Source organism: Musca vetustissima, unplaced genomic scaffold, assembly GCF_032173495.1.
Source record: "Musca vetustissima isolate MV318-11 ecotype Yass unplaced genomic scaffold, APGP_CSIRO_Mvet_v1 utg4539, whole genome shotgun sequence".
NCBI classification, from domain to species: Eukaryota; Metazoa; Arthropoda; class Insecta; order Diptera; family Muscidae; genus Musca; species Musca vetustissima.
This window is the reverse complement of record NW_026888106.1, coordinates 1-12,763: the sequence shown is the minus strand read 5'-3', so window position 1 is coordinate 12,763 and position 12,763 is coordinate 1.

The following is a 12,763-nucleotide window of genomic DNA, read 5'->3' as shown; positions in this document are numbered from 1 at the left end:
ATGTTCGCTGAATTCGAAAATATATAAGGAAAACTATTGCTGAATGAAGTTGTTCTGAATTAAATTTTTCTGGAGAAAAACATTAATTTATTATATTTTTTTCCTACGGAAAAACTCAGCTGAATTTATTATTTCATGTAGATATACGATTGCTGCATTTTTCGAAGAAAATCTTCCAGGAATTGATTTTTTTAAAGAGGTCCTCAAAATTGGGGTTTCCTTTAGAAAACTTAGCTGAATTGAGTCTTGCTATAGAAAAAATGTTGCTGAATTATGTTTTCTATAAAAAAAAACTGCAAAAAACCTTTGCTGAATTCCTGTATTGAATTTTTTCTATAGAAAAACTTTGCTGAATTGATTATTTCCTCTAAATATATGCTTGCTGAATTATATTTTTCGAAGAATAACTTCCAAAAATTGATTTATTATTTAAAAGAGGTTCGCAGAATTGGTTTATCCTTTAAAAAACTTAGCTGAATTGAGTTATGCTATAGAAAAAGTGTTGCTGAATTACGGTTTTCAAGAATAAAACATTGCTGAATTGAGTTTATCGATTGCAAATGCGTTCGAAATTGAGTGTGACTGCAAAAAAAAAAAAAACTTTGCTGAATTGCTGCATTGTGTTTATCCATGGAAAAACTTAGCAGAATTGATTATTTCCTATTGCTGATTGCGGTTTCAAAGAAAATCTTACACAAATTAATTTATAATTTAGAAGATGTTCGCAGAATTGGTGCTTCCCTTAAAAAACTTAGCTGAACTGGGTTTTGTTATAGAAAAGTGTTGCTGAATTACGTTTTCTCAGAATAAAACATTGCTGAATTGAGTTTCTCCTTCGCAATTGCTTTTGAAATTGAACGTGACTGCAAAAACAGCTCTGCTGAATTGCTGTATTTAGTTCTTTCTATAGAAAAACTTAGCTGAATTAATTATTTCCTATAGCTATATGGTTGCTGAATTGCATTTTTCAGAGAAAATCTTCCACAAATAGATTTATTTTTTAGATGAGGTTCACATAATTGCTATTTCCTTTAGAAAACTTAGCTGAATTGAACACATCTATAGAAAAAGTGTGGCTGAAATAAGTTTTCTAAGAATAAAATATTGCTGAATTGAGTTACTCTGTAGCAAATGACTTCGAAATTGAGCGTAACTGCAAAAAAATATTTGCTGAATTGAATATTTTCTATAGAAAAACTTTGCTGAATTGATTATTTCCTATAGATATATGGTTTATGATTTATTATTTTGAAAAGGTTCGTAGAATTGTTTTTTTCCTTTAGAAAACTTAGCTGAATTACATTTTCTAAGAACAAACTTTGCTGAATTGAGTTTCTTTGTAGCAAATGCTTGCGAAATTGAGTGTGACTGTAAAAAATATTGTTTTTTCTATAGAAAAACTTAGCTGAATTGATTATTTCTTATTGATATATGTTTGCAGAATTGCATTTTTCGAAGAAAATCTTCCAGGAATTGATTTTTTATTTAGAGGTGGTTCGCAGTATTGGTTTTTATTTTAGAAAACTTAGCTGAATTGAGTTTTGCTATAGAAAAATGTAGCTGAATTAAGTTTTCTATTAATAAAACATTGCTGAATTGAGTTTCTCGGTAGCAAATGCTTTCGAAATTGAGTGGGACTGCAAAAAATATTTTTTTCTATAAAAAAAACTTAGCTGAATTGCTTATTTCCTGCCGAATTGCAATTTCCTTTAGAAAACTTAGCTGAATTGATCATATCTTTAGAAAAAGTGTTGCTGAATAAGGTTTTCTAAGAATAAAACGTTGCTGAATTCGAAATTGAGCGTAACTTTAAAAAACCTTACTGAATTAATTTTTTTCTTAGCAAAAAATTTGCTGAATTTCATAAATTCCTCGAAAAAATCTTTAATATTGATTTCCAAACCCTTTTAAAACTATGTGTATAAATTATGACAGAATACCCTATTACTAATAATCACATATAACAAATGCCGATTACGTTAAGTACCTGTACGGAATAATGAAAATAAGAATAATAAAGCAACCACGAACGGTCCGTTCCGTCCGGCAGTAAAACTGACCATAAATGCTGGTTATTTATAAACAACTTTGTAAACTGATTATGGCGTATGGAAACCTTATGAGAACGGAAAAGAATAACTGGAGGCAAAAAAACAGATTATGTTCGCTGGAGGGAGGTGGGGGCAAATAATACCCCCCTTCACCCCCTCCCCAAAGCATGGAGACTATTTCTAAATTCCATTTCTCGAAATGTGTGACAATTTGTAAAACCCACAGCTTTGTTTAGTTTAGTTCAGTTTAGTTATTCATCATTCAGTTCTTGGTACACGTGCAGTGCTGGTCGTGTGTGTGCATGCCCCTGTGTTTGTGTGCATGTGAGCTTTGCTAAGAGTGATTTGATATTTTTAGAAATTACATAAAATATCATTTATGAGGGCTTTTGTATTTATATTTCTGCTACAACTCCTTCCCCTTCTCTGCCTCTTTCTCTCTCACTCTTTGTTTGCAACAAGCTTCTCTTACTCACACCCTGTGTACCTGTTGTTGGGTGGTTGGGTCGCTCATGAAAATGTAAACAAATCGTGGATGATAATCAGCTGTTATCTTTATTTCGAATGCAAAACAAAATCAGCTGATGACACAACCAAGTTGTGACACAAACGCACACACATACACGTGACAAATGTAAACACACAAAACTAATGAGAAAATTTGTATTGAGTCACAAAACAGGGTGACACTGAATAATTTCCTCTCACTTTTTGTTATTTATTTTTTATTACTCATTAAGTTGTTGGCAAAGTTTAAAGTTCATCGCCGACGTGAGGGATGTCGGCGTTTCTTTTTATTGTGTGTTTTTTTTGGCTTGTAGTTGTTGTCATGCATCACCGTGCATGCATGACTTGTAGAAATGTTTATAAATGGTCAGAAACAACAATTGTTTGTTTTATAATACTTGTCGTTGTTGTTGTTCCTGCTGTTGTTAATCATTAGGTACTCATGCGAATATTAGTAATCGCTTGATTTCTATTTTTTTAATTTGTCAGATATTGATAGTTTTATTGGTTTTGTTTTTAATGCACAGCTGTTTGTTTATTTGCTATGAACCCCTGCTTTCGACAGGAGGGGCCGTACTAAGTTTCAAATGTTTCATAATAATAATCTGCGGGTGTTTCATCATCAAATGATAATTGTTGGATACCTAAATACTTGGAAATTTAATTTTTTGAGGGAAAACAATTAATTCAGCGGAATTTTTTAATAAATAATGGCAATTCAGCGGACGTATTCTTTATTAAATATGTTTTTCTAGGGGTAAATGTCAATTCAGCTAACTTTTTCTATAGAATAATTCAATTCAGCAACATTTTTCTAAAGAAAAAACTCAATTCAGCTAATTTTTCAATTCAATTCAGCAAGTTTTTTCTTATTGAATAATAAAAATTGCAATTCAGCGGACTTATTCATAACTAAATATGTTTTTCTATGGGTAAATGTCAATTCAGCTAACTTTTTCTATAGTATAATTCAATTCAGCAACATTTTTCTAAAGAAAAAACTCAATTCAGCTAACTTTTTCTATAGCAAAATACAATTCAGCAAGTTTTTTTCTTAAAGAATAAACAAAATTGCAATTCAGCGGACTTATTCTTAATTACATAATTTTTCTATAAGCAAATGTCAATTCAGCAAACTTTTTCTATAGAAAAACAAAATTCAGAACATTTTTCTAAAGAAAAAACTCAATTCAGCTAACTTTTTCTATAGAAGAATTCAATTCAGCAATGTTTTTTCTTAAAGAATAAATAAAATTGCAATTTAGCGGACTTATTTTTAATTAATTATTTTTTCTATGAGCAAATGTCAATTCAGCTAACTTTTTCTATTGAAAAATACAATTCAGCAACATTTTTCTAAAGAAAAACTTCATTTAAGTAATTTTTTCACCAGGATAATTCCCTTCAGCAATGTTTTTTGTTAACGAAAAAATCTAAACCTTAGATGTTACTTAGGAAAATTCCAATTCAGCAAAGTTTTTCTATTGAAAAAAGCGTATTCAGCAAAGATTTTCTATAAAATAACATAATTAAACAGTGTATTTTTATAGAAAAACACAATGGAGCAACAATTTTCTATAGAGAAACTCATTTCAGCTAAGTTTTTCTATTGAAAAACTCAATTCAGATAACTTTTTCTATAGAAGAATTCAATTCATCAATGTTTTTTCTTACAGAATAAACAAAATTGCAATTTAGCGGACTTATTCTTAATTAAATATTTTTTTTCTATGAGCGAATATCAATTCAGCTAATTTTTTCTATATAAAAATACAATTCAGCAACATGTTTCTAAAGAAAAACTCAATGCAGCTAACATTTTCTATAAGATAATTCAATTCAGCAAAGTTTTTCTGAAAGAAAAACAACTCAAGTCATCAACGCTTTTTCTACAAGAAACCCAAAATCATTTAACATTTTGTAAAGAAAACTCAATTCAGCAAGGTTTATGTATAGAAAAAATCAATTCAGCAAAGTTAATATTGGAAACCCGTATCCAGCGGGGTTTATTTGTACAGAAACTCAATTCAGCAAATTTTTTTGTTATAGAAAATTGAAATTTGCCAAGTTTTCTATTGAAAAACTCAATTCCGCAAGGTGTTGCTATGGAAAAACTTAATTCAGCAATGTTTTTTTCTACAAGAAACCCAAAATCAATCAACACTTTCTAGAGAAAACGCAATTCAGCAAGGTATTGCTATAGCAAAAATTAATTCAGCAAAGTTTTTAATAAAGAAATTTATTTTAAAAAAGTTTATTCTATAGAAAAAAATATCCAGCGGGTTTTACTTATAGAGATACTCAATTACGCAAAGTATTTCGTTATAGAAAACTGTATTTACCGAAGTTTTCTATTGAAAAACTCAATTCAGCAATAGGTTTCTATAGAAAAACTTAATTCAGCAATGTTTTTTCCGCAAAAAATCAAAAATAGCCAACATTGTCTAAAGGAAACTCAATTCCGCATTATTTAGGTACAGAAAAATTCAATTCAGCAAAGGGTTTTTAATAGAGAAATTCAATTCAGCAAAGTTTTTCTATGGAAACCCGTATCCAGAGGAGTTTTCTCATATAGAAACAAAATTCAGCAAAGTTTTTCGTAGTAGAAAACTGAATTTTCTGTTGAAAAACTCAATTCAGCAACATGTTTCTACAGAAAAACTTAATTCAGCAATGTTATTTCCTCAAGAAAAACAAAATCAGTTAATATTTTCTAAAGAAAACTCAATTCAGCAGGTTTTTTAATAGAAAAATTCAATTCAGCAAAGGTTTTTTAATAGAGAAATTCAGTTCAGTAAAGTTTTCGTATTGAAAACACTGTTCAGCTGGGTTTACTTGTACCGAAACTCAATTCAGCAACATGTTTCTAAAGAAACACTCAATTCAGCAAATTTTCTCAAGAAAACTCAATTCAGCAAGATATTGCTGCAGGAAAATTTAATTCAGCAACGTTTTTTTTTGTAGATAAATTCAATTCAGTCAAGTTTTTCTATGGAAAAATAAAATATATCTAAGTTTTCTATTAAAAATCTCAATACAGCAACATTTTTCTATAGAAAAACTTAATTCAGCAATAGTTTTTTCTACAAAAAACCGCTATCAGCGAATTTTTTTCCAAAGAAAACTCAATTCAGCAAAGTATTTCTATAGAAAAATTCAATTCAGCAAAGGGTTTTTAATAGAGAAATTCAATTCAACAAAATTTTCCTATGGAAAACAGTATCAAGCGGGGTTTACTTGTACAGAAAATCTATTCAGCAACGTTTTTCGTTATAGAAAACTGAATTTACGGAAGTTTTCTATTGAAAATCTCAATTCAGCAACCTTTTTCTATAGAAAAACTTAATTCAACAAAAGATTTTTTCTACAAAAAACCGCTATCAGCGAAATTTTTCCAAAATACACTGAATTCAGCAAAGTATTGCTATAGAAAAATTCAATTCAGCAAAGGTTTTTTAATAGAGAATTTCAATTCAGCAAAATTTTCCTATGGAAAACAGTATCCAGCGGGGTTTACTTATACAGAAACTCTATTCAGCAAAGTTTTTCGAATTTAGCTATATTTTATATAAAAAATTTCAATTCGGCAACATTTTTCTATAGAAAAACCTAATTCAGCAAAGTTTTTTCTGCACAAAATCAAAAAAGACCAACATTTTCTAAAAATCAACTCAATTCAGCAAGGTTTAGGTACAGAAAAATTCAATTCAGCAAAGTTTTTTTTATAGAAAAATTAAATTTAACAAAGTATTTCCATGAAAAACAGAATCTAGCGGGGCTTACTTATACAGAAACTCAATTCAGCAAAGTTTTTTGTTATAGGAAACTGAATTTAGTGAAGTTTTGCTCAAATCTAACTCAATTCAGTAAAGTTTTTTATTTATATTTTGTATATTCTTCTTTAGAAAATCAATTCAGCAAAGTTTTTCCTATTGGATTTTTGGGTACTTTATTTCTCTTCTGCCAGGGACACTCCCCTCTCTGCTAATGAAAATTTTATGAAAAAAACTTTGTTTGCGAACAAATTTCCCTTTTATAGGAAATTTTCTTTGTTATGGAATCTTCAGCAATCAAAAGAAAAGGCGATGGAATGAATACCTCAAGGGGATGAATGTCCACAACCATTTCCTTTCCTTTGTTCAATGGAAGAAAGAAAAAAAATGGAGAAGAAACTATTTTTTCGATTATTGAATAAGAAAAAAGACGAATGACTGTTGAAAGCAACTGGTGAAGTTGTTGAACTTTTCCTTTCATTTTTGGGGGTTGATGTTGGTTTGGAAGCAAAACAAATAAGTTTGATACAACATCCGTGACAACAAAGAAGAAAAAGAAGAGCCCTCTTCTTGAGAGACTCAATGGATGGTTGGATTTTTGGATAGTTGAATGGGTGGGTAGTTATGACAACCTCAACGATGATGATGTGATGCTGCTGGAATCATGGACAACAACATTAACCAAAGATGAGTTTTTTTTTTTTGCTCAAAGACAGCCAGTAACCCAACAAACAAAGAGATCAAAAAAAAAACTTAATCCATGGAGGAGGGTAGTGGTTGAACAAAAAATTTAAATAAAGAAATCCAGAGATACCAGTTCCTCCGGCATGATTGGCTGGTTATTAGCCACAAACAAAGAAAGCTGTAAATGTCTGGAGTCGGATTTTTTCTGCCTTCCTTCTTCAGCGTCGTTTTGCTGGTTGATTGGCCTCGGTGGTTTAACGAATCTGTTGATCTCTTCTTCAGCCATGAAAAGTTGATGTTTTAATGGTCTTTAATGGTCATTTTGTGGTGCGACTTTCTTTGTTCATTCTTTGGATTGATTTCAATGTTCTGTGGATTTGCAAAAAAGAAAATAAAGAGCCTGCCGCCAAAGAAGAAGAGGAAGAAAAAAAAATAAATAAATCAATGCCAGACAACAAACATATCAGATGGACAGGAATCGCTAATGAGATATGGGTTTTGATTTTTGCATGCTCTTTTAACCGTATTTGCTGATAGCAGAAAGGCAGATGAAAAATCTGACCTCTACACATCGGAAAAAATCAATTCAGCAAAAATTTTTCATATGAAAATTAATTTACACTTTAGAAATTGCCAAATTAGAAAACATATCTAAAGGAAACCCCAATTCAGCCAAGGTCAAAATAAATTCAGCAAATATTTTTTTAATGAAAACCCCAATTCAGCAACTTTTTTGTACCAAAAACCTCAATTCAGCTAAGTTTTTGTATAGCAATAGGCAACGTAGAGTCATATTTCTTATAATAAACGTAAATGAAAGTCCTTTTCAGAATAGACAAATCAATTCAGCAAACATTTTCTAATGAAAAACTCAATTCAGCTATGTTTTTGAATAAAAAGCTCAATTCAGCTAAGGTTTTATATTGAAAAAATGAAGTCGGCGTTGTTTTCCCATAGGAAAAGTTAATTCAGCAAACTTTTTCTAATAAAAAACACAATTCAGCAACACAATATTTTATATAATTCAGCAGAAGCCTTCATAATAATAAGATAATTTAGCTTTGCTTTTAATTAAAAAACTCAATTTACCAATTCCTGGAAACAGTCAATTCAGCGAAGTTTTTCTATTAAAATATCAATTCAGCAAAGATTTTCTATAAAAGAAAATAAAATTGAGCAAAATCCTTCTAATAGAAAAACCCGAATTAGAGACGTTTTTCGATACAAAAACTTAATTCAACAACGTTTTTTTTCATTGAAAAATCTCGATTCAGCTACGTTTTTATGTAAGTAAATAAAAATCGAAGTTAAAAAAATACTTCAGCAAAGTTTTTCTATAAAATACAAAATTCAGCAAAATATTTCTAATAGAAAAAGTAGAATTAGGGACGTTTTCGATAGGAAAACTTAATTCAGCAAAGTTTTTTTTCAAGGAAATTTACAATTTAGCGACGTTTCTACGTAAAAAATTAAAAAAAAATAATTCAGCAAATTTTTTTTCATGTAATTATCGAAGTTTTTCAATTTAAAACTTAATTCAACAAAGTTGTCCAATAAAAAATATAATTCAGCAATGTGCTTTTAATAGAAAAACTAATTCGAGTTTTATTTCGACGACGTTTTTCGATAGGAAAACTTAATTTAGCTAAGTTTTTTCAAGGAAAACACAATTCAGCAACGTTTCTACGTAAAAAAATAAAAATATAATCTAAAAAATTTTGCTGCATTACTATAGAAAAGCTATAGTAATTCAGCAATTTTTTTTACACCAAATCGTGCTAAGTGTTTCTAATAGAAAAACTCAAATTAGGTAGGGAATCTTTCATCCAGCAAAGTTTTTTTAGGGAACAAAACACAATTCAGCTACGATTTTATATAAAAAAATAACTTTTTCTATAAAAAAAATAATTCAGCAAAGTATTTTTGTATTTTTGTCAACTTAGCGAAGTTTTTGTGTTAAACCCCTAATTCAACAAAGGTTTTCTATAAAAACCCTAATTCAGCAAAGTTTCTTCATGGAAGAGTATTCAATACAGCAATGTTTTTATAAAAAAAAACTAAAAATCTAAGTTTTTCAATCGAAAAAAATTAATTCAGCAGCATTTTATCTGTTAAAAGTCATTTCAGCGAAGTTTTTCTATTAAAAAAAGAAATTCAGCAAAGTTTTTTTTTCATAAAAAAATCAAATTTAATAAAGTGACCTTTATGGAAAAACTCAAATTAGATAGGTTTTTTTCCGGTAGAAAAACTTAATTCAGCAAAGTTTTATTCATGGAAAGGTCAAATTTTGTGGATGTTGTTTAGTGAAAAATAAAACGATTTTCTAATTTTAAAGTTCTTTTTTTTTAATTTCTCCGAATATTTTCTTTGTTCGTTGCTTGCCCTTTTGAAAGCAAAACAAATCATGACGTTGTTACAAAAGAAGTTACAAAAAAAATTATTAAACACTTGAATTGGAACAAAGAAATCTGTTATTTGTAATAGTTGTTCTCTAAAACGTAATAACATTCCTCTTTCTCATCTAATGGACAAAGAAGAACACTCACCTCAATCACTCACTCTCTCTCTCTCTCTCTTTCGGGCCATTAACACGTCTCACCATAACAAAAAAAATTAATTGAATGAAACGTAAATAACAAATGATTTGTATTTTGGCAAAGTTGAATGTCTCTACTCTCCTTCCTTTGCCCGCTCTCTCTCACACTCACCTTTCAACAGTTCCTCTTCCCTCCGGCACCTTGTTGTCTGCTTTAACAACGTCATGGCAGACAAATAGACGCTTACAGGAAAGCAAACCAAAGCAAAGGCAAGCAAGTCAATGGCTTTTCTTGTCACTGACAAGTTCAAATGACGACGTTTTTATTTCAGTGTTTCGCAGTTGTTGTTTTTGTTGTTGGGTTGGGCTTTCCGAAAAAAGGGGGTTGCAGTTCGAAAACCTCGTATAACAAAAACAATAAAACCACCAAGCAAAAGCCAAATACGAAAAAGAAACAGCTGTTGTAAAAGCCAGTAATTCGCACACACAAACCAACAACAACGGCAACACAACCCGACGACAACATCAATTTACTTCGGGTCAAATACCCTTACAAAGTAACAAATAAACAGATAGGCGTCAGAGAAAGAGGGATGGGGGATATTGAGAGAATGAGAGTACGAGACGACGAAGAGTAGTCACACAAGAATTTCATTAATATTTGTTGTAATACCACAAGAAGGATTCAATGGCATTACTTTGTGTGGAAGTTTTAATTGGTGAGGGAGGGGGGAGGGAGGATGAAGGGAAAAGGGCGACTAAATTGTTTTGAGGTATTTTTCATGGAATTTTATATGACATCAGGTGGATGGTTATATCTGTCTGTCTGAGGTCAGTTATTTTCCAAATAATTACAAAGCACACATACACAGCCAGACAAACATATGGTGAGTGTTAATTTAGAAGAGGGGCGCAGTGCTTCTTATAAATTTGGATTCATTGAAGGGAAAGGAAATACAAAGGATACATTTTGAGGGAGGCAGACAATGTAGATATAGAAGAGCTGAATTCACATTGTCTATAGAAAAACTTAGCTGAATTAAATTGTTTTTTAAGGAAAAACTTTGCTGAATTGTTTTTGTCAATTAAGAATTTGCTGAATTATGCTTTTAATAGAAAAATTTCGCTGAATTGACCGTTGATATGAAAAAAAATTTGCTGAATTATGTTTTTTAAAGAAAAACTTTGATTTTAATTTTTTACGCAAAAAAAACCTTGCTGAATTGAGTTTTTTCCATAAAGAAACTTTGCTGAATTACATTTTTTCTATAGAAAAACGTATTTAATTTGAGTTTTTCTATTAGAAGCACTTGACTGAATTATGTTTTTATTGAAAACCTTTGCTGAATTAGTTTTCTCATAGAAAAACTACGCTGAATTTACTATTTACATGAAAAAAAAACTTTGCTGAATTGTAGTTTTTCTATAGAAAAACTTTGTATTTTTGTTTCTTTTTTACATAAAACAATGCTGAATTGTGAAAATCCATGAAAAAAACCTTGCTGAATTATGTTTTTCTTTCGAAAAACGTCTCTAGTTTGAGTTTTTATATTAAAAGCACTTTGCTGAATTCGGTTTTTAATAGATAAACTTCCCTGAATTGATTATCTACATGAAAAAACTTTGCTGAACTATTTTTTCTATAGAAAAACTTAGCTGAATTTAATTTTTTATAGGAAAAACTTCACTGAATTAATTTCTTGAATTAAAAACTTTTCTATTAAGTTCAAAAAAAATTAGCTGAATTGACAAGAAGACAATTCAGCAAACTTTTTCTAAAGAAAAATTCGAGGCAGAAATATTTTTCTGTAGATAAACTCAATTCAGCTAAGGTTTTATGTAGAAAATGTAAATTCAGCGAAATTTTTCAATAGGCAAATTAAAATCAGTGAACTTCTTCAACAGAAAAACTCAATTCAGCAAAGTTTTTCTTTCGAAAAAAACAATTCAGCTAGGGTTTTTCTACAGAAAAATTAAATTCAATGAAAATTTTCAATAGAAAAATGCAATAGAGCAGAGAAACATTTCGCTGAATTTCGCCCATTAAAGAAGTCCACTAATTCGAATTTTTCTATCAAAAAAATCGATGTAGAAATTTATTCTTTAGACAAACTCAATTCAGCTAAGGTTTTAGGTAGTAAAACTAAATTCAACGATATTTTTTTAAAGGAATATTCAAATCAGTGAACTTCTTCAATGAAATAACTCAATTCAGCAAAGTTTTTCTATTGAAAAATATTAATTCAGGGAAGGTTTTTCCATAGAAAAATTCAATTCAACCAAAATTTCTAATAGAAAAATGCCATTGAGCAGAGCATTTCCAAATAAGAACATAAATAATTCAGCAATGCTTCTTATAGAAATATAAAAGCTGAATTGATATTTTCTGTGCTGAATTTACTTTCTACATAGAAAAAACTTCGCTGAATTGAGTTTTTATATCTACAACATTTGGCAAATTAATATTTAATATATGAAGGCTGAAGAAAAAAACTGTATTTCTTCAGCTGAATTTCGTTGAATTGTATTTTTCTATACAAACACTTCACGGAAATTATTTTTTGGCTTGCTGAATTAAGTATTCCTACAAAAACTCCCTGCTGAATTGACTTATTTACAGAAAATGTTAGATGAATTGGATTTTTTTGCAAAAGTTAGCTGAATAGAGTTTTTCAAAAGAAACATTTCGCTGAATTGCCTTTTATAAAAAAAAACACGTTGCTGAATGAAGTTTTTAATATACAAAACTATAGCTGAATTGTGTTTTACTATAGTAAAACTTTGCTGAATTTTAAATTTTCTCCACAAACACTTGACTGAAATTATTTTGAGGTTTGCTGAAGTGAGTATTTCTACAAAAAATTCTTGCTGAATTGACTTGTTTGACGAAAAATGTTATAAAAACTTTGCTGAATTGTGTTTTTCTATAGAAAATTTTCACTTAGTTGCCCTTTCATATGCAAATACGTTGTTGAATTCAGTTTGTCGATTTATAAATTATTTTTACAGAAAATGGTAGTTGAATGTCAAAAAATCATTGCTGAATTTAGTTTTTCTATGGGAGCATTTTAGCTGAATTGCCCTTTCATATGCTGAAGTCAGTTGTCGGTTGAAAAAATCTGAATTGACATTTTTCAATTTGCTGAATTGACTTTTTTATATAAGACGTTTGCTGAATTAACTTTTTCTGTAGGAAAACTTTGCTGAATTGA